The sequence below is a fragment of the Bos grunniens genome, chromosome 15 (assembly GCF_055505025.1).
Source record: "Bos grunniens cultivar Pamir isolate PY7600 chromosome 15, Bosgru_T2T1.0, whole genome shotgun sequence".
In the NCBI taxonomy this organism is placed as follows: domain Eukaryota; kingdom Metazoa; phylum Chordata; class Mammalia; order Artiodactyla; family Bovidae; genus Bos; species Bos grunniens.
The window spans coordinates 23,630,621-23,658,582 of record NC_141179.1 but is presented as its reverse complement, the minus strand read 5'-3'; positions in this window follow the sequence as shown (position 1 = coordinate 23,658,582).

Genomic DNA, 27,962 nt, shown 5'->3' with positions numbered 1-27,962 from the left:
CAGAGAACTGTAAACCTCCAGGCTCCTGTCCATAAGATCACAAAGAGTCAAGCACAACTGAGCCACTGAGCATGCAGGTCAGATTGAGTCATCATTAAAAATCCACTCATCTACCTTTTCCATGTCCCTGTGTGCACAGGCCCATGGACTCTGGAAGGGAGTTACCCATGACACGACTGTCAGCTTTACCTGGGCTAGTGACCCAACCTCTCCAGGTTTATTCATCTCTAAAACTGGGATGTTAATAATAACACCTACATCACAGGATTATTGTAAAAATGAAATGGAATGATTCTTTAAGCACTTAGCACTGTTTCTGGTATACTGTGCTGTGTCAACACCAGCTCTGGCTATCATGAATAGTAACAGGATCCATAGCTGTAATTGTGATGGTAGTAGTTGTAGGAAAGACATGTTCCCATCAAAGCCTACCTCAACCACATCAACAAGAAGCAACAACTCAGATTAATCCTGAGCTGGTGATGGACAGGGAAGCCTGGCGTGCTGCGATTCATGGGGTCGCAAAGAGTCGGACACGACTGAACGACTGATCTGATCTGATCTGATGCTTTTGAGAGAGTTAATTCTTAGATAGGTTGGTAAGAAGTTCAGGGTCCCCCAGGAGGCAAAAGGGGTTTGGGGCTCTTAAGGAGGAGAAAAAGACAAACATTTTTTCTACATTCCTTTGTCTTCATCTGGAGAAGGAAATGACAACCCACTCCAGTACTCTTGCCACAAAACATCTTTTTCTTTAAGCCCAAAGCTAATGATTACACAAGAAAACAACTCATCTTGCTTAAGTATAGGTTTTTCCTTAAACTCTGTACCAATGATTATATAACAACAATGTATCCTGCTCCAGGACATGTTTCTCCAAAAAAACCTTCTGACTAATCCTGTCATTTTACAGTGTATATTGAGGGAGTGGGTCTGGTAAGATATTTCTATTGTTAGTTCTAATCCTGTTATCTTAAAATGTAAATTGTGGGAGTGGGTCTAGTAAGACCTTTATAACCTTGAAACATTCTTTTGATTTACTGTAATAACCAACTGAAAAAGTATATAGTTTCCTTGCTAAGACTAGTGAGGGGGCACTCTTCCCCCGCTTCTGATGTCCATATCAGAAACTTTCTCTGTCCTTTTTTACTGTAATAAAAATTGTGTCACATAAGAGCCCTTGATCAAGCCTGGTCCCTGATCCTGAAGCTAAATCCTCTAATTCAGAGATCAGGAATCTGACATGGTTCACAATAAACTATCATGTTCAATTTGAATCAATCTGATATCCAACATCTGCTGGATCATCGAAAAAGCAAGACAGTTCAGAAAAACATCTATTTCTTCTTTTATTGACTATGCCAAAGCCTTTGACTGTGTGGATCACAATAAACTGTGGAAAATTCTGAAAGAGCTGGGAATACCAGACCACCTGACCTGCCTTTTAAGAACTCTGTATGCAGGTCAGGAAGCAACAGTTAGAACTGGACATGGAACAATAGACTGGTTCCAGATTGGGAAAGGAGTACATCAAGGCTGTATACTGTTACCCTGCTTATTTAACTTATATGGAGAGGACATCATGAGGAATGCTGGACTGGAGGAAGCACAAGCTGGAGTCAAGATTGCCAGGAGAAATATCAATAACCTCAGATATGCAAATGACACCACCCTTATGGCAGAAAGTGAAGAGGAACTAAAAAGCCTCTTGAAAGTAAAGGAGGAGTGAAAAAGTTGGCTTAAAACTCAACATTCAGAAAACTAAGATCATGGCATCCGGTCCCATCACTTCATGGCAAATAGATGGGGAAACAGTGGAAATAGTGGCTGACTTTATTTTGGGGGGCTCCAAAATTGCTGCAGATGGTGACTTCAGCCATGAAATTAAAAGACGCTTACTCCTTGGAAGAAAAGTTATGACTGTCACGCGAGTGTATGTTCCTCAGTTCTTTGTCTCCTCACAACAAAGATTTAGAGCGATGGACATTAAAGCCCTTGGCGCGTCACAGCTCTTGGGTCTTGGACAAACCGTGTTATAGCTCTTAGGCAAATCAGTGTTACAGCTCTATTTTATTTAGAAGATAGCAGGAGAATCCATCCTCGAAGCATGAGGGCATGCCAACCCAAAGACTCGAAGAGAAGAGAGTGGAGGAACGCGTGGGGGAGGGAGAGAGAGTGAGAGAGGGAGAGAGAAAGAGCGCACACACGTGGGGAGAGAGAGAAAACGCTTTGGCTCCTCCTTTTATGTTTTTTCCTGCACCTGGGCCTGCCCTATGCAAATTGGGCTTAGCCAGGAGTGCTGTTTGTCCTGCCTGAAGTCTTCACTCTGGTCCTCAGACCTTCCTTTGACCTTCCTTTGTTCTATTTTCGCGGGCTTTCCCCTTCCTTGTCTTTTAGCCACTGCCATTTTGGACTCCTTTTCCCTATTCTACCTACCTAACATGAGCAACCTAAACAGCATATTAAAAAGCAGAGACATTACTTTGCCAACAAAGGTCCGTCTAGTCAAGGCTATGGTTTTTCCAGTAGTCATGTATGGATGAGAGTTGGACTATAAAGAAAGCTGGGCACCAAAGAATTGATGCTTCTGAACTGTGGTGTTGGAGAAGACTCTTGAGAGTCCCTTGGACTGCAAGGAGATCCAACCAGTCCATCCTAAAGGAAATCAGTCCTGAATATTCATTGGAAAGATTAATGGTGAAACTGAAACTCCAATACTTTGGCCACCTGATGCGAAGAGCTGACTCATTTGAAAAGACCCTGATTCTAGGAAAGAACTGAAGGTGGAAGGAGAAGGGAACGACAGAGGATGAGATGGTTGGATGGCATCACTGACTCTATGGACATGAGTTTGAGTAAACTCCAGGAGCTGGTGATGGACAGGGAGGCCTGGCGTGCTACAGTCCATGGGGTCGCAAAGAGTCGGACACTTCTGAGCGACTGAACTGAACTGGACTGAAGCCACACAGTACACTGCAAGACAGAATTACAGTAAGCAAGACAGTGCGGGATTGGTGTTAGAAGACACGGGAAATCAATAGAACAGAATACAGAGTCCAGAAATATTAATAAACCCATACATTTACATTTAGTTGATCTTTGACAAAGGTTGAAGGCAAGTACAGTCTTTTCAACAGATGTTATTGGAACAAAGACTATTCTTATAGAAATATATTTATCTTTTATGTTTATATATAAATGTTTAAATATTATAAACATATTATATGTTAAGTTTAATTTGAAATGGATCATAGACTTAAATATAAAATCTGTAACTATAAAACTTCTAAAGAAAAACATAGGGGAATATTTTTGTGATCTTGTTCAAAGTAGTTTTCTTAGATAAGACTTGAAATCAATACCATGAAAGAAAAAATGGATAAATCTGACTTTCTCCTTTTGCTAATCGAAGATACCATTAAGATAATGTAAAAGCAAGCCACTGATTGAAAGAAAACATTGTACAGATAGGTAGGTAAATAGATAGAGTTGTCTTCAGTAAGTACATGAAAGTGTTCAACATCATTGATAGTCAGGGCACACAAATTAAAGCCCCAGTGAAATACCACTGCATACTTACTAGGATGATTAAAATTAAAAAGATTGACAGTGTCAGATACTGATAAGGATGTTAAGCCGCAGGAAATTTCATGTCTTGTGGTGGGGATAGAAAATAGATATAAAATAATTTGATCACATTAGAAAACCTTTTGTAGCTTCTTATGAAGTTAAATATACACCTATATTATGACCCAGAAATTCCACTTTTAGTCATTTATCCAACAGATACAAAAATATGTGCTCAGAAAACACTTGTAGAAAAAAATTAATAGCAATTTTACCCATAATAATTCCAAACTGAGAACAACCCAAATTTCCATCAGTATGAGGATGGATAAACAAATTGTGATAGAGTTATACAATGGGATATTGTTTAGCAATAGAAACAAACACATCATATAGAAAAAACACATCAAACACTAATAGAAACGCATGAATAGAAACACATACCAAATACAGATAGAAATACACAGATACAAATAGAAATATGGAAAAATAAACATCAAACACAAACGCTCAAAAACATTATGACAAGTAGCCAGACAGAAGAGTACAATTCAAGTGAAATTCAAGAACACGCAAAATTATATTGATAGAAAAAAAATTTTTTTAAGTTGGGATGAGAGTGAAGAGATTGGCTGACAAGAGATATGAGGGAATGTTCTGGAGTGATGGAAGTATTCTGTATCTTGATTAGGTGGAGATTACATGGGGGTGAACTGTTGGAAAATTTCCCCGGCATTGTAAACTTTAGATTACAGTGTTTTCTTTTTAATTGTATCTCAAAATCTTACCCAAAAGCCAACAAGAAAATAAGAAACTCAAAAGACAGATCAGGCAGGGAAATAGAAAGCATATGGTAAGATAGTAGATTTAAACCCAAATCCAGCAACCGCTATATTACATGTAACTATGCCAGATGCTTCAATTAAGAGACAAAGATTTGTCAGACTCGAATTTTAAAATTCCAACGATTTGCTGTTCATAAAAGAAACATCTAAAATATAAGTTACAGAAAGGTTGAAAGTAAAAGAATGAAAAAATAATCTATGCAAATTTTAACCAAAGAGAAGCTAGTGGAGCTGTATTATTATTAGTTAATGTGAACTTTAAGACTAATGAAATTGCAAAGGAAAAAGAAACCACTTCAATAATGATCAAGGTTTCAATTCACCTGGTATAAAAACAGAAATTCTAAATATATACACACCCGGCTTCAAAATATTTAAAGCAACAGTGAAGAGGATAAACCACATTGGTAAATCACATAGTCAAAAATTTTAACTCACTTCTTTCAGTAATTGCTTGAAAGCATCCCCCCAAATCAGTAAGAATATGAGACATTCCAACAACTCAAAGTGTAGATTTAACACAAATAAACAGAGTACTATGCCTCAAGCTGAATAATACAAATAAATTTTCAGTCTTTGTGAAACATTTGCAAAACTAATCATACATTGGGCCACAAAAACAAGTTTCAATAAACTTCAAAAGCTGAAACTGAATACATATGTTGACAACATAAGAATTTAGCTAGAAATCAATTGTTAAAAGATAACAAAGCTTTTATTAAGTATCTTTAAAATATACTTTCAAGTAATTCATAGTTCAAAAATTAAACACTCCAAAATTCAGTTCAGTTCAGTTCAGTTGCTCAGCCGTGTCCTACTCCTTGCGACCCCATGAATCGCAGCACGCCAGACCTGCCTGTCCATCACCAACTCCTGGAGTTTACTCAAACTCATGCCCATCAAGTCAGTGATGCCATCCAACCATCTCATCCCCTGTCTTCCCCTTCTCCTTCTACCCTCAGTCTTTCCCAGCATCAGGGTCTTTTCCAATGAGTCAGTTCTTTGCATCAGGTGACCAAAATATTAGAGTTTCAGCTTCAGCATCAGACCTTCCAATGAATATTCAGGACTGATTTCTTTTAGGATTTGATGGTTGGATGTCCTTGCAGTCCAGAATATGACATACTAAAACAGAATGCAGCTAAAGCAATATTATAGATAAATTTATATTTTAAATGGATTTATTAGAAATAAGAAAGAATTATTTTTTTTAAATCAATGATATAATCAATCATTCCAACAGGTTAGAAACAAACCTCAGTGAATTAAAACCTAAGAAAGTAAAAGGAAGAAAATAACAAAGAAAGATGAGGGCAGAAATTAATGAAATGCCAGCAAACTGAAACAGAGAGGATAAACAGAGCCAAAAGCAGATTCTTGGAAAAGAGCTATAAACTTGATGATAAGTCCTTGACAAAGCTGATTAAGAAACAAGGAGCAGGTACCAATGTTAGGAATAAGGATGACATCCTCATATATTATAAATGGACAAAGTCCTAGGAGAAATGGAACTTAACAACAAGAACAACAAAATGACACAGAAAAAAAGTTGAAGATATAATTATATAATTACTTAAGATGTTAAAGGAGAAGGCAATGGCACCCCACTCCAATACTCTTGCCTGGAAAATCTCACGGCCAGAGGAGTCTGGAGGACTACAGTCCATGGGTTGCTAAGAGTCGGACACAACTGAGCAACTTCACTTTCCCTTTTTACTTTCATGCTTTGGAGAAGGAAATGGCAGCACACTCCAGTATTCTTGCCTGGAGAATCCCAGGGATGGGGGAGCCTGGTGGGCTGCCGCCTATGGGGTCGCACAGAGTCGGACACGACTGAAGCGACTTAGCAGCAGCAGCAGCAGCAGCAGCAGCAGCAGCAGCAGCAGCAAGATATTAAAGAATCAGTTGGAATCTCCAAAGAAGATGTTCCCAGACACAAGTACCTTCACTATAGTGAGCTCTGCTAAATGTGCAAGAAACAAAAAAAGTCAATCTTATTTCATTCTTTCAGAGACTAAAGAAAAGGCAGTAGTTCTCAAGCTATTTTATGATACAAACATAATCTTAATACCAAACTCGACAAGAACATGATGAAAAGAAAAGGTACAGGACAATTGCACTCAGAACACAAAAGCAAAAGTCCTAAACAGATGATTAGCAAATGGAATCAGCAATGCATAAAAGAATAATGTATCATATCAAATTGAATTTATTCCATGAAAGCAAGGTTAGTTTAACATTCAAATTTCAATCAGTCTACTTCACAATAACAGAACAAAAGAGAATATTTGTAGGATCATCTTAATAGATAAAGAAAAAGCAATAAAATCTATTCATCATTCAACATCCAACTCATCCAACATCCATTTATCATTAAAATAAACAAAAATCACTTAGTAAAGTAGGTATAGAACTCATTAGCCTGATGAAGTAAATCTACAACAAGCCTATAACAAAGATCCAATTTAATGATAAAATGTTGAAAACTTTTTGAAACATAGAATGAAAAATTTGAATAACTTTGATGGCAGCCAACAGCAAACTTAGCCAATATGGACTTAAGGTCATAGCCAGAATAGTGAGGCTAGAAAAAAAAAAAGGCATAGAAATTAGAAAGGAAGTAGTAAGACTTCTTTATATATCTAGAAAATCAAGAAAGAACCTACAGATTTCTTAGCAAGTTTATGGATACAAGGCCAATATACAAAAATATACAAGGCCAGCTATGCTAAATAGTTGACTTCTATCTAGCAAAAGGAGAAATTTAGAATTTTTTTTAAAAAATGTAAAGATTCCCATTAACAGTATCATTAAAAGAATTAACTCTCTAGGAATTAACCTAATAATAACTGTGTGAGATGTTTATGCAGACAGAAATCTCTGAAATACTGTTGGATGAAATTGTTGTTGTTATTCAGTCACTCGGTTTTGTCCAACTCTTTGCAACCCTGTGGACTGTAGCACGCCAGGTTTCCTTGTCCTCACCATCTCATAGGGGATGAAATAAAAGGAGACTTTTAAATAAATAAATAAATGGGAAAGTTATGAATAGAAGCTTCCACATTAAAGATGTCAGTTCTTTCCAAATTTATGTGAAGAATCAGGATAACCCCAATCAAAATTACAGCTTGTGTGTGTCTTGACAAGCTGATTTTATATAGGAAACAGGAAAGATTAAGACAATTGTAGAAAAAAGAATAAGGTGGAAAGAATTGCTTTGCCATAAATCAAGACTCTTAAAACCACACTAGTTAATAATAGTGAGGAACTGGTATTGATACAAGGGCTAAGAAATAGACCAACAGGGACTTCCCTGGTGGTTTAGTGGTTAAGTATCCACCTTCCAATGCAGGGGACACAGGTCCGATCCCTGGTTGAGGAACTATTATAAGATCTCACCTACCTGCTTCTGAGCCCACATGTTCTACAGGATGTGTGTCACAACTAGACAGAAGCCTGTACACTGCAATAAAGATTCCACGTGCCATAATAAGACCAGATGTAGCCAAATAAATAAATGTGCTGTGCTTTGTAGCTCAGTCATGTCCTACTCTTTGCAACCCCATGGACTGTAGCCTGCCAGGCTCCTCAGTCCATGGGGATTCTACAGGCAAGATTATTGAAGTGGGTTGCCATGCCCTCCTCCAGGGGATCTTCCCAAGCCAGGGATCAAACCTAACTCTCCTGCATTGCAGGCAGATTCTTTACCATCTGAGCCACTAAATAAACAAATATTTTTATAAAGAAAGAAATAGACCAATGGAATATAATAGCTCTGTGGCCCAAAACCAGACCCACAATTAGAGAGGCACTTCATCTTTGACAAAGTTGCCATGGGAGAAGGGAAAAGGATATTTTTTCAAGAAATAATTTCCCATATCAATTGGATTTGGGAAAACATTTTAAACATGACCCTTACTTTACATTGTACATCAATAAATCATTTATTAAGATGATACAAAAGATATACATCTAAGTCTGAAATAAAAAGGTATAAATCTCTTGAAGAAAATATAGAATATTTTCATAACCTTGTGGTAGGAAAAGATATTTTACTAGAACAAGACACAAAAAAGGCATTAAGAATAAAGGGAAAAATGGATGAATTGGATAATATTAAATTAGGAACCTCTGCTCATTAAACCAGTAGAAAGTAAAAAAGCAAGCATATGGAGTTGAAAATTTCACAATACCTGTAACTGGCAAAGGCTTTATAAGCATACGATGAGAGATGTCTTACAAATCAGTAAGGAAAAGATGGACGACCTGAAGAAAAAACAGGAAAGAAGCACTGATAAGGATATCACAAAAAGGATATTCAATAAATACTTGAAGAGAGAGTCAATTTCATTAGTAATCCATGAAATGGAAAAATAAGCAAATCAAAGTACAGTCATGCAGAACGCTACTCAGAATGGCGAAAATCAAAGAAATGACTAGAGCAAGTGTTGGCAAAGAAGTAGAGCAAGGGAACCCCACACAGCACCAGTGGGAGCGAAAAATTTTATAATCCTTTGGTAAAACAATTTGGCATATCAACTAGAACTAAACATACTTATACTCTGTCACCCAGTAATTCCACGGGGGTATGAAGAGATGCGGTCAACAGTGATTATAATATTTTGCTTGTTATAGCCCCAAACTAGAAGCAACCCAAATAACCGTCACTGGTGGTACTTTCATACAAAGGAAATTTATTTTCACTGATACAGCAGTGAAAATAAATGAACTCCATTCATAATATGTACTGCTGCTGCTGCTAAGTCGCTTCAGTCGTGTCCGACTCTGTGTGACCCCACGGACTGCAGCCCACCAGGCTCCCCATCCCTGGGATTCTCCAGGCAAGAACAATGGAGTGGGTTGCCATTTCCTTCTCCAATGCATGAAAGTGAAAAGTGAAAGTCGCTCAGTCGTGCCCGACTCTTCGCGACCCCATGGTCTGCAGCCCACCAGGCTCCTCCGTCCTTGAGATTTTCCAGGCAAGAGTACTGAAGTGGGGTGCCATTGCCTTCTCCCATAATATGTAAAAATCCCATAAAAGTATTGTTAACTAACAAGCCTGACACAGAAAGTATACCAGTATGACTTCATTTTTTTTACTTTAACAACGATAGTATTAAGAACACTCTGATTAGGTGATAAAATTTTTTAAATGCAAGTGAGTGATTACCACAAAAATCTAGCTAGTGGTCATGTCTGAGGGGACAGGAGAAAGGAGACTCAAGGTGGCTTCTGGGATGTTATTATATTTTCATTTGGGTGATGGTTTTGTGATGCTTGCTTTGTGATAATTAAGTTGTACCTTTTTTAGTCACTTCCTGAAGTGTGTTACATTCAACAAAAACTAGTATTGAAACAAAAAGGAGTTGGGGTTGGTGGTGACACAAATCCAAGAGACCCCAGGGAGATTGCCTTCTGGGTAGACGTTTGTTTTTAGTAGTCAGTCAAAGTGAAAGTCACTCAGTTGTGTCCGGCTCTTGCAACCCCATGGACTGCAGCCCGCAAGGTTCCTCTGTCCATGGGGTTCTCCAGGCAAGAACACTGGAGTGGGTTGCCATTTCCTTCTCCAAAGGTGATCAGCTTAAGTCAGGTTTAAATCCCTTATGAGTTTACTGATGGCATTTTGTTGATACTGATCACCACAATTCTTTCTCTGAACTACTATACTACAATGCCTTGTAATTCTTTTTTTTTTTTTTAAAGGAGGCAGGTGTTTAAAAATGGACTCATTTGTTGGTTTTTTAAGACAATTCCACATAATGTTACTAGTGGGCTAATAATGGAATTCAGCTTGCCACCTGCCCGGCCCCAGGCCACTCTTCAAAGCAAGCTGCTTTATAGAACATAGTGGTAGTCCATTTGTTTTTGCTGCTTAGAATGTTGTTCTGTTGCTCAGTCATGTCGGCTCTGTGATCCCATGGACTGCAGCACACCAGGCTTCCATGCCCTTCACCATTTCCCAGAGTTTTCTTGAACTCATGTCCACTGAATCAGTGATGCCATTCAACCGTCTCATCCTCTGTCATTCCCTTGTCCTCCCAGGAACAGTATTTACACTAAGTGGTGCCCAAATGAACAGAAGGAATATAACATAAACATGTGTCCAGGGTCATGCACCCCAGTTTTCATTTCAGCACTATTTACAATAGCTAGGACATGGAATTAACCTAAATGTCCATCAACAGATGAATGGATAAAGAAGATGTGGTACATACATGCAGTGGAATATTACTCAGCCATAAAAAGGAACCAAGTTGAGTCATTTGTTGAGAGGTAGATGGACATAAAGTCTGTCATACGGAGTGAAGTAAGTCAGAAAGAGGAAAACAAATATTGTATATTAATGTATATATGTGGACTCTAAAAAAATAGTACAGATGAACTTATTTGCAGGGTACGGTAGAGACACAGAGGTAGAGAATGGACGTGTAGACATAATGCAGGAGGGGGTGTGTTGAATTGGGACTGACCTGTATGCAGTACCATGTGTGAAATAGCTAGCCAGTAGGAACCCGCTGTACAGCACAGGGCGCTCAGCTCAGTGCTCTGTGATGACCTAGAGGGGTGGGAGGAAGGGAGGAGGGAGATTCAAGAGGGAGGGGATGTATGTATACATATAGCTGATTCCCTTCGTTAGACGACAGAAACTAACACAACATTTCAAAGCAACCACACCTCAATTTTTAAAAGGAAACTGTGCCAGGGTCCACCCAGACAAAAGTGTAGTTTGTCATGGAAATTAGATGTACAACTAGCTGGGTCTGCTTTATTTTAGAGTGGCTGGGCCAGTGATGGGTTAAACACAAAAATGTATTTTGCAAGCAACTGATTGAGAAACCACAATTAGAGATTCAGAGAAGGCACTGATGATTTTGGAAGATGTGGCGGTAGATGAGGCTAATGATTATGGTGGCGTCCTTACAGCCTGGACCCAGAATTCCATCCAAGGGAGGGTCCTGAGGGCACAGCAACTGGAGAGCTCCGGGAAAGCTGAAGAAGTTGTCTGAAGCCCTTGTGTAGACACTGGGGACATAATGCCTCCTTCTGTCATTGCTGGGGGAGGATGCTGCTGGCAGGAACCAGAGGGATCCTAGGAGGCGTCTGTGCCTGCATGGCTTTCCCAAGGCCCCATGTGTGATGGTTAATTTTATGTGTCAGTGTGACTTGCTATGGGGTGCCAAGATTAAACATTATTCTGGGTGTGCCTGGGAGGATATTTCCAGATGAGATTAGCATTTGAATCAGTGGACTCTATAAAGCAGCATTCCCTCCCCAAAATGAATGCTGCTGCTGCTGCTAAGTCGCTTCAGTCGTGTCCGACTCTGGACATCATCTAATCCGGAATACAGAGACAGAAGAAGGAGGAATTTGCCCCTTTCATCCTGTCTCACAGTTGAGCTGGGACATCTTATCCCTTCTTCTCCAGTCCTTGGATGAGGATTTACGCTACCAGTTCCCCTGGTTCTCAGGACTCTGGGCTCAGACTGAGTTACACTTTCCTAAACTCCAACTTGCAGACTGAAAATCCTGAGAATCCTCAGCCTCCATAAGCAAAGGGATCAAATCCTCATTATAAATCACCTTTCCTAAATGTTCTGCTGGTTCTGTCTCTATGAAGAACCCCAACTAAGAACCCCATTTCCAAGATATGCTGATTGCTGGTTGCCAATTCTCCCTCTCTCTCCTTTCTGTGTTCCTCCCTTCAAACATGCTCCCAGGGAAGCTGTGTTCTGTTTAATTAGAACCTGAGTCCAGAGGCCCCACCACCTTGTCACTGGGACTAGACAGATTTCTGGAGTGCTGACTCTAGCTGTGGCTGGGGGCTCAGTTTTGTCTGGGATGGGAGTGGCTTTTGGCACCAGTAAGAGGACTTCTGGATGGAATGAATCCCCTAGTCTGGTCTGGTGAAGAAGATACTGCCTTCAAGGCTCTTCTGACATGAGTTTAAAGTCAAGTTTGGCCACTTCCTAGCTGTGAACTATGTCACTTTAGCAAATTACTAGGAATGTGTGAGTTTTCAAAAACATTGCAAAATGTGGATGGACCTAGAGACTGTCATACAGAGTGGAGTAAGTTAGAAAGAAAAAAACACATACTGTATATTAATGCATAAATGTGGAATCTGAGAAAAATGGTAAAGGTAATCTTATTTACAAAACAGAAATAGAGAAACAGACATAGAGAACAAACATATGGATACCAAGTGGGAAAGCAAGGTGGAATGAATTATGAGATTGGGATTGACATATATGCACCATTGACAATATGTATAAAAAAGGTAACTAATAAGAACCTGCTGTATAGCAGAAGAAACTCTACTCAGTGCTCTGTGGTGATCTAAATGGGATGGAAATCCAAAGTAGAGGGGATTTATGTACATGCATAGTTGATTCATTTCGCTGTACAGAAGAAACTAACACAACATTGTAAAACAACTGATCAGTTCAGTTCAGTTCAGTCGCTCAGTTGTGTCCGACTCTTTGCGACCCCATGAACCGCAGCATGCCAGGACTCCCTGTCCATCACCAACTCCTGGAGTCCACCCAAACCCTGGAGTCCACCCAAACCCATGTCCATCGAGTCAGTGATGCCATCCAGCCATCTCATCCTCTGTCGTCTCCTTCTCCTCCTGCCCTCAATCTTTCCCAGCATCAGGGTCTTTTCCAATGAGTCAACTCTTCGTATGAGGTGGCCAAAGGATTGGAGTTTCAGCTTCAACATCAGTCCTTCCAATGAACACCCAGGACTGATCTCCTTTAGGATGGACTGGTTGGATCTCCTTGCAGTCCAAGGGACTCTTAAGAGTCTTCTCCAACACCACAGTTCAAAAGCATCAATTCTTCTGTGCTCAGCTTTCTTAATAGTCCAACTCTCACATCCATACATGACCACTGGAAAAACCATAGCCTTGACTAGATGGACCTTTGTTGGCAAAGTAATGTCTCTGCTTTTTAATATGCTGTTTAGGTTGGTCATAACTTTCCTTCCAGGGAGCAAGCATCTTTTAATTTCATGGCTGCCATCATCATCTGCAGTCATTTTGGAGCCCAGAAAAATAAAGTCAGCCACTGTTTCCACTGTTTCACCATCTATTTCCCTTGAAGTGATGGGACCAGATATCACAATCTTAGTTTTCTGAATGTTGAGCTTCAAGCCAACTTTTTCACTCTCCTCTTTCACTTTCATCAAGAGGCTCTTTAGTTCTTCACTTTCTGCCATAAGGGTGGTGTCATCTGCATTTCTGAGGTTATTGATATTTCTCCCAGCAATCTTGATTCCAGCTTGTGCTTCATCCAGCCCAGCATTTCACATTATGTACTCTGAATATATGTTAAATAAGCAGGGTGACAGTATACAGCCTTGACGTACTCCCTTCCCTATTTGGAACCCGTCTGTTGTTCCATGTCCAGTTCTAACTGTTGCTTCTTGACCTGCATACAGATTTCTCAGGAGGCAGCTCAGGTGGTCTGTTATTCCCATCTCTTTAAGAATTTTCCACAGTTTTTTGTGATCCACATCGTTATTAGTAGTATTATTATCATCACCATCCTCTCACTCATTACCAGGGGATTATTGAGCAATATCTTCATTAGGAAACACATCAGAGGCAGCCTATGGAGAAAAAGCATTGCCTTCTCCTGTGGAGAGGTGGAAACAAGTCCATTTAAACGGAGGCATGAAACTCCAGCTTCTCCCCACACTGGACATGGTGTCCTGGATCTCTTGACCAGTCCTGAGGCTTGGAGGCGTGATATTGTTTTCTTTCTTGTCTGACAGTCTGCCTGCCCAGGGACAGGAAACAGAGGCTGGATCTCAAGAAGGAGAGAAGGGGCCTTGGCCTTGCACCCTATCATTGGAGCTCTGTAGATTCTTCCAGGAAAGAAGGTAAAAAAATACATAGGATGGGTGCCATTTAGGACCTTCTCAATGTGCTCATGTTTTCCACTTCTATCTCTAATGTCATTCCATCATGGTCTTAAGAAATGTCAGGTCAATGTACTTCCTCTTAAAAATACATTGTAATTTATAAATCACAGCAGGATCCTCTATGACCCACCTCCCAGAGTATTGAAAATAAAAGCAAAAATAAACAAATGGGACCTAATTAAACTTAAAAGCTTTTGCACAACAAAGGAAACCATAAGCAAGGTGAAAAGGCAGCCTTCAGAATGGGAGAAAATAATAGCAAATGAAGCAACTGACAAACAACTAATCTCAAAAATATACAAGCAACTCCTACAGCTCTATTCCAGAAAAATAAATGACCCAAATCAAAAAATGGGCCAAAGAACTAAATAGACATTTCTCCAAAAAAGACATACAGATGGCTAACAAACACATGAAAAGATGCTCAACATCACTCATTATCAGAGAAATGCAAATCAAAACCACTATGAGGTACCATTTCACACCAGTCAGAATGGCTGCGATCCAAAAGTCTACAAGCAATAAATGCTGGAGAGGGTGTGGAGAAAAGGGAACCCTCTTACACTGTTGGTGGGAATGCAAACTAGTACAGCCACTATGGAGAACAGTGTGGAGATTCCTTAAAAAACTGGAAATGGAACTGCCTTATGACCCAGCAATCCCACTGCTGGGCATACACACCGAGGAAACCAGAACTGAAAGAGACACGTGTACCCCCAGTGTTCATCGCAGCACTGTTTACAATAGCTGGAATAGACATGGAAGCAACCTAGATGTCCATCAGCAGACGAATGGATAAGAAAGCTGTGGTACATATACACAATGGAGTATTACTCAGCCATTAAAAAGAATACATTTGAATCAGTTCTAATGAACCTATTAGATGAAACTGGAGCCTATTATACAGAGTGAAGTAAGTCAGAAAGAAAAAACCAATACAGTATACTAACGAATATATATGGAATTTAGAAAGATGGTAACGATAACCCTGTATACGAGACAGCAAAAGAGATATATAGAACAGTCTTTTGGACTCTGTGGGAGGGGGGTGGGGATGATTTGGGAGGATGGCATTGAAACATGTATATTATCATGTGAAACGAATCACCAGTCCAGGTCTGATGCATTAGACAAGGTGCTCCGGGCTGCTGCACTGGGATGACCCTGAGGGATGGGATGGGGAGGGAGGTGGGAGGGGGATGGGGAACACATGTACACCTGTGGCAGATCCATGTCAATGTATGGCAAAACCCCTATAATATTGTAAAGTAATTAGCCTCCAATTAAAATAAATAAATTTATATTAAAAAAATATGTTGTAAAAGTACCAGTTTGGGATAATATGCTTGGAAGGAATGATCATCCTTACTCTCAGCCAAAGGTGAGCATGAGGTGTTGGGGTGAAGAGGCACAAAGTGCTGGGAGGAGAAAAGAAACTGAGCAGACGGAAGAGCCAATGAGACTGGGAGAATTGGGGCAGAAAGGGTGAGGCTGGCAGCTGGGTTCTGCCAGGTAGCACTCACTCACACATCCATTTAGAGTCTGGGATAGACACTGGGGCAAGAGGGTGTGGTCGATTTTCAGCAAAAGTGCCTACCAAGACTCACTCCCACCTTTGCACCCGTGTGCTGCTCTTCCCATCAAGAAGTAGATTCTATGTCCTTTAATCTTGGCTCATCCTAGATTTGCTTGTGACTTGCTTTGACCAACAGAATGTGTCAGAACTTCCAATTCTAGGCCTTAAAAGGCCTAGAAGCTTCTGTTTTCACCCGCCTGGGGTCCAGCCAACACATAATGAAAGTCATGCTAAACCACTGAATGAAGAGGGGCCATATGGAAAGCAAGAATGGTCCAGCCAGGCCCAGCTGCTCCAGCCACCCCAGTTGAAGTATGAGGTGTGAGTGGAGCCACCAGGGATGTTCCAGCCCATCCCAGCTCCCAGCAAAGCCAGCTGCACTGGTGACCCTCGCCAACACTGTGTGGAGGAGAACTGCCCAGTGGGAGCCTCGCCAGCTCTCAGAATCATAGAGAAATAGTAAATCTTGCTGTTTAAACCACTAAGTTTGTCCAGCTTTTTATGCAGCAATAGATAACCAATACAGAGGCTGACTTACTTGCTTAGAGGCATGAGAGGCATTTCAGTGAACATCACTAATTTGCTGGTTTCAGAATATAATGCTTATTGATCTTTTGTGCTTTTAATAAAACTTATGTTTTAAATATACACTGTGGCCAGCATGCTTGCAAGTGGGAAATTGGTGCCAATAACTGAGACTTACCACATGTTTCAAAGAGGAGCCAAGAAAAGAGCAACATAAACAGTGATGAGAGTGATCAATTATTGAGTGCCCCCCATGGGGTAGGCCCTAAATGAGGTGCTTTATGGTTATTATTTTATTTTATCCTCTAGAGGTAGAAACCGGGAAGCCTGTCATTTTACAGATGAGGAAACTTCAAAGATTATTAAGCAGAAGCATTTGCCCAGGACTAAACCATGTGTGAGGAGCAGAGCCTGTGTTTGAACCTAGAGCTCTAAGTACCTGACCTCCAAACTATACCACCCTTCTTTTTTTAATTAATTTGTTTTTAATCAAAGGATAATAGTTCTACAATATTGTGTTGGCTCCTGCCATACATTAACATGAATCAGCTATAGATATACATACGTCCCCTCCCTCTTGAACCTCCCCCCCACCTCCCACCCCATACATCCCTCTGTGTTGTCACAGAGCCCAGGTTTGAGTTCCCTGAGTCATACAGCAAATTCCCGTTGGCTTTCTTAAACCAAAACATTTCAGCTGTTCTTTGGTTTCAGCTGTTCCTTCTGATTGTGGGCTGGGGGTTGGGAACTCACAGAGATAGCTTTTGGAAAATTACTTTCTCTTTCTGGAAGAGATTACTGGCTCAAGCAGGTTGACATGGAGTCAGGGATGACTGTCTTTGGGGCCATGGAGACATCTCTCATCTGAAGGCCCAGCATTAAGGAATATGCTCTCTTCCGGGAAGCAGCATATTCAACATCATGCAGTTTGACAGCCTGTCCTCTTCATTTCTAAGAACGGAGCCTCCCCTTCTGAAATCCATGAGTAGCCCCGGGCCACTCAGAGTCCGCGCTCTGTGGAGTTTCTCCTTGTCCTAAAAGGAAAGATTTTCATTTCTGCCCCCTTTTAATCTTGGAAGCCTTCCTGGGCGCGTTTAGCTTTGAGCTCTGTTTTGGAAGAAGTGAGGGAGGCAGTTGGATGAATGCTAAGTAGGACATTTTTAGTTTGAACAGCAACTCTTGAGACACTGCAGTGAAAATCTCAGTGAAGTGGGGAAGGCAGAAATAGTTCATATGCAGGGCAGCAAATTACAATTCAGATCGTTTTGATAGGTTTCAGTGATGAGCCAAAATCAACAGGATAACCTCCCAAATCAACCTGTAAACTTCCAAATGTAGGTACAGATGACCTTTTATACAGTTTTAGGGTGGGGAAGAGTTGTTTTGAAAGCAGTTCATAGGAAGTCTAATTGGGAATTCAGTGAAACATACATAAACCTGGAATAATCCAACAGTGAGATGCAGCTAGCAAAAGATCTAAAACGAATTCAAGTTGCATAAATACATGTTTATTTTGCCTTAACTTTAGGTTAAGTGTTAGTTGCTAAGTCGTGTCCAACTCTGCAACCCCACGGACTGTAGCTGGCCAGGTTCCTCTGTCCACAGAGTTCTCCAGGCAAGAATAGGTCAAGGGAAGCACAAATGACCAAATATGAAGCCTGTGTGGGGTACTTTATAATAGTCTTTTAAATGGTCACGAGTTTGGACTTCCCAGGAGAGTACTAGATCACTGGACCCTTGGCCCAAATGTCCTTCATCCCTAATTTGGATTGCTCAGATTCAAGGGCACCTGAGTCACGTCTTAATAGAGTGAAGCTTTAAAAAATTAAAAAAAAACTTTAAAATTAAAAAAAATATTTTTTAACTTTTTAGAAAAAATTAACATTTCCAGGGATACTAATCTCTCACCTTTTGACTGTCTTGACCAGGCCCTGCCCCCAGCATCTCTCCATCTAATTCTCTTCATTCCCCCTTCTTCTCATGGGACAGATTTAGGGCCCAGAACCACTGATTAGCCTGAGAAGACCTGGGCCAGGAGGCCTAGAATAGTCTACTCTCAAATGAGGGCAAACAGTGTCTGTCTCTTTGCCTCTTTTCTTCTGATGCTGTGGGTGGGGTTGGATCTGTCGTTTCTCCCACTGGAGGCTAAGAGCTGTGTGGGACTGAGAAGGCACAGAACCAGGCAGCCTTTGGGGCTGTACCAGTGCTGGTTGAAGGCTGACCCTGGCCTAGGCCTGGCAAAAGGAATCTTCTCTTGCACTGGCCCAGCTCTGCTGAGCTCTGTGCTGGGGTTTGGGGATATGCACCTAAGCGATAATAACTCTCTTCTTTGCTTCATCTATGCCTATAGTTTCTTCTGGAAAAATCCTGTGGATGGAATTGTGTCTTCTTCAGGTTCATGTGTTGAAGCCTAAACATCCCCATCCCAGATGTGATGATATTTGGAGATGAGACCTTTGGGGTGATTAGATTCAGATGAGGTCAGGAAGGTAGGGTCCTTATAATGAGATTAGTGCCTTATATGAAAAGATCTTATAAGATCTCTCTCTCTTTCTCTCCATCCTATCCCCTGCCACTGTGTAAAGAAGTAGAAGGAAATTGGCCATCTGCTGGCTAGAATGAGAGCCTTCACCAGATACTGAATTTGCTGGCATCTTGATTTTAGACTTCCTAGCCTCCAGAACTGTTAATCCACTCAATCTATGGTATTTTTCAGTATGACAGCCTGAGCTAACTAATAAAGAAATCTATTGTATCTCAAAATTTTTTAAAAGATACTTTATTTAAGGGCTTCCCTGGTGGTTCAGTGGTAAAGAATCTGTCTGTCAAACAAGGACATGCAGGTTCGATCAAACCAGAAGATGTGGGTTTGATCCCTGGGACAGGAAGATCCCCTGGAGAAGGAAATGGCAACCCACTCCAGTGTTCTTGCCTAGAGAATCCCATGGACAGAGGAGCCTGGTGGGCTACAATCCATGGGGTCGCAGAGAGTCAGACACAACTTAGCAAATCAACAACAACAACTTTATTTTAAAAAAGAAAGAGGCCATCCCTGGTAGATCAGTGGTAAAGAGTCCTCCTGACAAGGTAGGAGACACGGGTTTGATCCCTGGTTCCAGAAGATCCCACGTGCCATGGGGCAACTAAGCCCATGTGCCACAACTATTGAGCCTGTGCTCTAGAGCCCAGGAGCCACAGCTACTAAAGCCTGAGCACCCTAGAGGTTGCGTTCTGCAACAAGAAAAGCCACCTCAATCAGAAGCTTGAGCCCTGTGACTAGAGAGTAGCCCCTGCTCGCGGCAACTAGAGAAAAGTCTGTGTGCAGCAATGAAGATCCAGCATAGCCAAAAAAGAGAGAAAGAAACAAGCAAATCAACCACCCTTTGAAGATGCGGATTGACTGAAGGCAGGATTTGGGTATTCTTCTATTGCTGGCCTAATCTGCCGTATTAATGTCATCTCATAGGCTCAATCCATTACTATTATTCCTGACACTGATGGGCTAGAGAATGACCAGAAGGAAACTGTCGGCAGGAGATGGGACTTGAGACCATGGCATATGAGTGATTTAGGGGCTGGGGCTGCTAACCGCTCCTAAGAAAAGAGTTCAGGCTGTAGGGAAATTCCCACACAATGCTATTCCTTAGAGATGAAGGTGAAGGTAGGCTGCTCCCCAGTTTAAAACTGTCTGGAGAAGCAAACTGCCCACCTGAGGCTGGGATGTGTCTAGTAACAACATATTCCAGAGGGAGGAACCGATGAGGAAAGAGTTAGAAGAAAAGAGGCTGTTACAAATCTCACCCTCAAGATCCTAAAACTTGGTCCCCAATGAGATGCCCAGTTATCATCTTGGTAAGAAGGGCAGAAACAGATCCGGGATCAGGATGTGTTACAACTTCATCATTTTTGATTTCTTGGTCACCCCCGGTCAAGGAAGCAAAATAACTCTTCCTTCCTTCTTTAGCCCTAAGTGTGGGGAAAGTACCTTAAACAGGACAGAAGGAATTTGAGAGATTAGGTTCCCACTTCCTATTGATTGAGTTTGGGGTAAGAGCATGCCAGCTAGGTTGGACAGAGGCCCTCTTGGAGAGGCCTGGGGCCCACAGGGAAGAAGAAATGAACTTCAGTGACCAAGGAACGGGAAAGTGTCACTGGGGTAGAATAATCACTGGGTCAACAGAAAGACCCAGTACCATATTATATGTTTAAAGGGTCCCCCTGAGAAAGTGGTCCCAAGTGGGAGAGTCTAGACTAACAGGTGACGTCACAGGGAGGACTTTTTGGATTCCAGCAGGGCAGGACATTGGGAGGCCCAGATCTGTGCAGGACAGTAACCCTGCCTCCTGAGATGACATGGTCTTTGACCCTGAAGGAGTTGAGGGTCTGAACAGGGTGAAAGTTTGGGGTAGATACTAGAAGCTCTCCAAAGCCTTTCCCAGCAATGAGCTGGGGAAAAAAACACCCCCACTAAAGCCCAACAGCCAGCTTCAGTTCTTGGGAGCAGGCGTGGGAAAGGGACCAGGCACAGCTGTTTAACAATGATTATAGATGCCAGGGAAATAGTCAATGGACTGTGACTGTTTATGATAATCGTTTTCTTTCCAACTCATCTGGAGATGATGTCACCTGCTAATTGGACACTGGCATGTGGCTTGCCTGCCTGTCCTGCTCTGCCTTCCTGGTTTCTGGCTGATCTGAGGGACTCCTCTGCAGGAGTTAGGAGCAAAATGGCTCTGATACAGAATGAGGGAAACAATTTCATTTATTCATAAGAGTCCCAGAGTTTTCTCTGCCCTGGGTACTGGGTCTGCAGAGAGGTAAGGAACCCCTGCCTTCAGTTCGTAGATCATGTGCATGATAGACAGCTGGGATTCAGTTATCCGTTTAATAAATGTTTGTTGGGTCTGAGCTCTGTGCCAGGCACCCAAGATTGAGCAAGGACAAGAAAGATGTGGTCTCCACCCTCAAACATTTCAGAACATTCCAGTGGAAGAATCAGACAATAAGCAAGTCACACATAAAGGAGACCATGACTTACGCAAAATGCCATGAAGGAAATTAAAAATGTGAGGGAATGGGGGTAGAGGGATCTTCTGTAGAAAGTGTGGTCTGGGAGACTTCTCTGAGGAGAAGACAAGCTTTTCCCCAGAAAAGCTTGAGGAGCCTTCCAAGTGAAGGGTTCAGCTTCCACTGAAGGTGGGAAAAGAGCCTGTTGTGCTAAAGAAGCAGAAATGAACTCAGTGTGCTCAGGTGTGCTGGGCGATGCCATGGGGGTGGTTAGAAGCAGGGCTGAGGAAAGCTCCCACACGGCCTTGGGGGATTTGATCAGTTCAGCTCAAGATTCACATGCCCAGTGTTGGGAGTGTGGTGGTGAGGGTTTTGGAAAGACCAACATCCAGATCAGCTAGGATCCCAGTTGTCAGGACACCTGCCCTCTTGTGAGTCGGGTGGCTCCCTCTCTGTTCCATCTCCTGGCTCTGACCTTCCTTCATGGAAGAACAGGAAGAGGTAGATTCTTGCAGGAGGCAGAGGAGTTAGCAAGGGCCTTTGAAGGAATCAGTGGTGGTTCAGGAGACAGAGAGTGGAAAAAGAGTAGGGGCTTATGGAGATAAGATCCAGGACTCTGGGTCACCTGGTCACATTCTCCTGAAAGTCATTGATGGGGCAATTCTATCTCTGTCTTTCCCCCAATCTCTGGTCCCTCCAACTCCCCAGAAGAGAGACCTGCAGAATTCCTCCATAAAAGTTGCTTTCTTGGAAGACCTTGGTTTTTTCAGAGCCAGTGCTCCTGCAATAACATTTACCACATCAATTCTGGAAAGGAAGAAGCATAGGAAGCTGGTCCAGGCAGAAGGCCGGAAACTTGAGAGCTTCTCTGGTTTAATCTTTTCTTCTCTGTTTTATTTTTAAAAATCCACTTTGCAAAGATATATGGTCTCCAAGTTTCTGAAAAGGGAAGCAGCAAAGAAACTCCTTCTGGTGTGAATGAAAAGAATTACATAAACCACAGCAAATTTAGTATGAAATTACATTGCCAGCCCCAGAGGAGAAAGATGCTTTTCCATCCTGCATTAGCCATGTTCAAGGATCCATTATCCTGCATTCCCAGTCTGCTGCACTGAAAGGGACTCTGCAGTGTGTAGGTCTGGCCCATCTCCTAGGATGGAAGCTGCTAGAACATAAAAATGATTTGCCCTTCCTTAGGGCATTGGCTTTGTACAGAAAATCCTCCTTGGATTAATATTTGTCTCTACTTTTTAAATTGGGACTTGGGCTCATGCTGATTTCTTGGGCTCCATTAAGTCATAATTTTCTTCCACAGTTTCAGGAGTTCCTGAAGTCTTAGGTCCCCTTCTAAGGAGGCTCCCATGAAGTTTCTGAGCTGAAAGGAGTGAGCTCATGCTTCATATATGGGTGTCAAGTCCAAAGTCTGCCAATCCAGCTGTGTGATTTGCGGCAAGTTCTTTAATGTCTCCAGGCCTGTTTCTTCATCTATAAAATGATGATAATGGCAGTATAAACTTGCCCGCTTACCTCAAAGATTTGCTGGGGAGGAAATGTGTTTGTAATGCTCTTGACACAGTACCTGACCCATAGCAATTTTTCAACAAAACTTAACTACTTTTATGGTCATCTCCTCTTTTAGTTTTTCTGGAAACATCATCATTTCCCTCTGAGAGGCTGATTTCCTCCAAAGGAAGCTATGTGCCATTCATAACATGCAGCCCAGCTAAAGAGGCTTCATTCATTTCAGTAAACATACCGAACTCCATATGCCTAGTGCTGAAACAGATTCTGTTGATAAAAAGAAAAAGAAGTACCACCCTTGCCCTTTAAGCATTTAATGACATTGAACAAGACAGGCATAAAAGCAGTCTTGCAGGCTGGAGGAGACCACAGCATGAGTAGACAGAGGGAAGCCCGAAAGTTGGGCTTTCCTGACCACCCTCGGTTCCTGTGAATTTAAGCCAAGACTTAGAAGTAGCCATGGGTCCTCTGCTGAGTTTTATACAGCAGGTCACCACTGACGTGAGAGAGTGACAACTTGACCTTGGGGAGTCCACAGCCCCAGCAGAACTGAAGTGCAGCCCGTGTACCAGGGGAGGCGGGGAAACATGGGCTCTGGCCAAGTCTAAAGAGACTAGATCATAAATTGTACAGGCCCAGGCTTGGCTTACAACATCAGTAGGACAAAGACTAGCTGTGAGGGGGAGTGGGTGGCTCTGGAGACCATATGAACCAGAGAACTCTGAAACTTTTACCTGCACTGCAGGTTTGCGTAAAGCCCCCTTCTTCCTTCCTCATTCTTAGGGGAGGGAAGGAAACGGTACAAGAGACTGGGCATCTTTTGTTCAGGAGACACGTACTTTCCTAAAAGGACTATTGCATTATCAGATGAGCTCAAGTTCTAAACTAGATTGGACTTTTGGTTACTTTTTCCCACATTCCCCCATTCTTTCTGGTAAAGGAGACCAAATTAGTTACAGATAACAGAGCTCACTTTCCCTCACATGTGAGTTATCATGAGAAAATTTTGTGACCTGTTTTCCTCCATATATATGTTCTGTATCTGCACAGCGCTGAGCACCAAAGTGACCCTTGATGAAAACAGCAAGTCCGCATGGTAAAAAACAGTCCCATCCACCACTCTGGATAAAGCCAATGTGTACATTTCAATAGAACACAACGCTGGACCCTTGGCCATTCATTCCCCATTCTTGATGCCAGATCCTCTCTACCCTGGGGTGGAGAGAAAGGCAACAGGTCTGTCTGGATCTGGTGCAAGCATCCATCTTGGGCCTGAGAACATAATCTGTTTTAAACCGGTTCCCACTGATGGACCAATTCCATGTCCCCCGGAGGTCCCCACCCTGGCCACACACACATACACACACAAACACAAAGACACACAGCCAGACACACACACAGCTGAGTGGGAGTTTTCAGAGGGGAAGGATTTTGGCTGATTCCATGACAAAGAGGAGGCAGGCATAGGATGAGAAAGAGTAGCCTGTGTAGGCCTCACCTCCTCCCGGGGAGATGCTATGCTGACATGTGTCACCAGAATGGATTGTCCCCTTGGGAAGGGCAGAGGCAGATGGAAAGAATAGTTCCCGACCCCAGCCAGAGAAAGATTTTATTTCCCATGTGTTTCGTGACTTAAAGATGCTCTTGGGATGTGATGTGGTCTGTGTCTCCTGCCTGGGAAGGTGGGAACTTGGGGCGGGGAGGGTGCTGGGGTGTGTGGATGATGTCATGGGGGGAGGAGGGGGAGCACTGTGAGATCACAGACATGTGGGAACTTCCTGGGTGAGAAGTCTGGAGGAGGACGAAAGCGCTCGGGAGCCTATTTCTGGCTTTAATAACAGCCTTGGTGACAACCAACCACATGAGAGGGCTGCTGGCAGGCGGGTCCGCCAGAGAACAGTGGCACCTCCTGCCTGGAACACGGGTTTTCTGTGAGGTCTTGGTGGCCTGTGATGCAGGGGTGGGGTAGGGAATGTGGGATGCGTTCTTAGTCGTGAGAAAGCACAGATGCCTGAGAAAGGATGGAAAGGGGTGGAAAACTGATGCCATGACAGGGCTTCAAAAGAATCCCTGAAATACAGCTGAGGAGGCTGTGTGAGTCAAGGGTAGAGGGTGAGAGCAGAAGCCCCGCCACCTCCTCGCTCATGTCCTTGAGGGTTCGCCTCGCCTCTCTGTGCCTCATTTCCTCATCAGTACAATGGGCACAGTAATAGCACCTTCCTCACAGACTGTCAAGATCAAATAAGTTAATACAAACTTGTAAAGAGCTGAGGATGATACTCTGCTTGTATCAAGAAAGGTAAACAATTATTACAATAGAAAGCGCTCTGGAGTAGGAATCAGAAGACTGGTTTTTTTTGTTTTTGTTTTTGTTTTCATTTGTTTGCTTGTTTTAAAAAGCTGCTTTATTTATTTATTTATTATTTTTGGCCATACTGTGCCACATGTGAGATCTTAGTTTCCTGACCGGGTATCGAACCTACAACCCCTGCAGTGAAATCCAAGAATCTTAACTGCTAAACCACCAGGGAAGTCCCCAGAAGTCTGAGTTTTAATGCTGACTCTGCCTGGGACCAAGTGAATGCCTCTTTGGGCCTCAGTTTCTTCATTTGCAACAAGAATATGAGGGACTAGACAAAGTCAACCTTCTCTTCCAGCTCTAACGTCCTAAGATCTTGACACTAAGACCAGGTAGAAGCTCCATGTAGACCTGACACAAGCCTACTTTGCTCCAAATTCTCTGGGACACGTCAGTGTCTGCAAAGCCCACCATTTAGGATGCAGGCTTTTGAGATAATCATGTTTTCAACCCTTTGCTCTCTTCTTCAGATACAATAATGGTTAGGGATGATTGGTGGGCCTTAGGTCAGTAATACATGGGAATGAATTAATTACTCCCAAAATAACTGGTCCCTGGGTAAAGTCACACAGTGTCTCAGAGAGAAGGGAAATGGAGGAAGAATCATGAGTGTAAATTTCTGATACATGATTTTGTCTATGGGGCAGGTTATGTCCTGCCCCATAAGAAAAGATGAAAACAAAAGCAATTGTAGCATGAAGAATCTAGGTTAACTACAAGTAGAAATCCAATTAATAGCATATGAATGGAATCAAAACCTTGAATGGGAAACTGAGGGAGGTTAGGTAGGACCAGGCAATGGACTAGGTTCTTGGGGTTCAGTCAATCGCTGGTCCTGAGTCACCTGGCACCCTCTGGGAGTGTGTGTCTAGGTGTCTCTGGTAGAACCTACCCTTCCTGGGCATCTTGGAAGTGCCTCTGGAGTGAAGATTAACTGGCCTTTTGTACAAAGTGCAGGGAAGGGCAACACTGCTTAATGATTCAGTGATGTGCTACCTGCTGGGCTCTGTGAACAGGGCTCAGAGGATATTTGAAAGCTTATACAGTCATCAGGCAGAAATTGGAGTGACTCAGATGGCAGCATTCTTGTCATGCAAATCAGAGGCTGGGTATTCGGCAACTGGTCCAGAGAGAGAGACATAAGAGGGGAAAGACTGGGAGGCAAGGGAAGAGAAGGTGGGCCTTCCAGAGGGTTATCCCCTGGATGCCCCCACCACACAACTCCAGACCAAGAAAAGAAGCCAGCAGAAGTGGACCCTGGAGTCTCTGTTCCAATACCAGGGGTAGAAAGAAGTCAAAAGAAATGAGATTCTCTTAAGTATTCTTGGTTTCCTGCAGATGAAAGAAATCCAAGGTGGCCATATGCACTGGCTACCCCCTGCAGAGCGTGTGCAGGCCTCCACCCAACTGATGAGGCTCTGTTCCCCACTGAAGACTCTCAAAAGACAGTAAGGGGGAGAAGCATTCACATCACCATTAATGAATGGTGATTTCTTCTTACATTTGTATAATCATTCATTCATTCGTTCCATGTTTATTGAGATCCTACTGGATGCCAGATGCTGGGCCAGGTGCTTAGTCCATAAAGAGAAATTAGACACTGTCCCTGTAGGATATGGCTACAAGAACCAGTTGTCACAATACGGCAGTGTAGAGCAGCTTAACAGACGGAGGCGGTGAGTGCTGGAAAGCACAGACGTGGAGCGCCTAAGTCAGACCTGGGGCTCGGGAGACACCATGCTGATCAGGATCTTGAAGGTGAGTAGAAATAACAAAGTGGGCATGGAAGCTGTGAGAGTCTTTGGGGCATAGAGAACAGAAATGAAGAGGGGTGCGGATGCAGAAGATCACGGTGTAAATAGGAAACTGGACATACAGGATGCAAGGGGCATGTTGGGAAGTGGAAGCTGGAAAGATCTTGAAGGGCTGTGTGTGCAACATCGGGGAGGAGAAGGGTTTGGGCAGGAGATGGAGAAGTTTCAGGTGCGGTGCAGGTAATGGATGGGAGGGGTAGACTGGATGCCCAGACCCCTTGGGCCACTATTGCAAACGAGCTAAACCAGGGCGGCGGGAACAGAAAGACTGGGATAGAGACAAGCGGGAGAGCTGTCAAGAGGACCCAGACTCCCAGGAGACGAAGACTGAGAGTCGGGGAGAAAGGAAGGGGGAAGAGTGTTGAGGGAGCGGGGAGGAGACGTGGAGGGACGTCCTCCTGCTCGGCTGGGAAACAGTGCCCGTTAATTCTCAGTCATCGGCTCATAGTCTGGGTCGGAAGAGACTCCCGAGGTGACTTATCTCCCATCTAGTAGAGGCTTCTCCTCTAGAGCCCTACCCCCTGACGCTCAGTCATCAGCGTCCTCCTTCATTCAAGCATTCAGCACAGAATTAGTGTGCACGGACCACATGCCTGGAGGTGTGCCAGGTGTGAAGGCTGGTGGGGAAGAACAGAGAGAGGCTAGAGAAGAACAAGGAATGAAGACATTTGGAGAACAGGACCGACACATGAAGGCTTAGAGAATGAGGCTTATGGACCACCTTCACACTCATTCCCCGAGAGCAGGGGCGAGAAGGCCGGGTGTTTCTTAGCCATGCCATCCACCACTTCAGTCATTGGATTCAAGCTGCCCCTTGAAAGAAT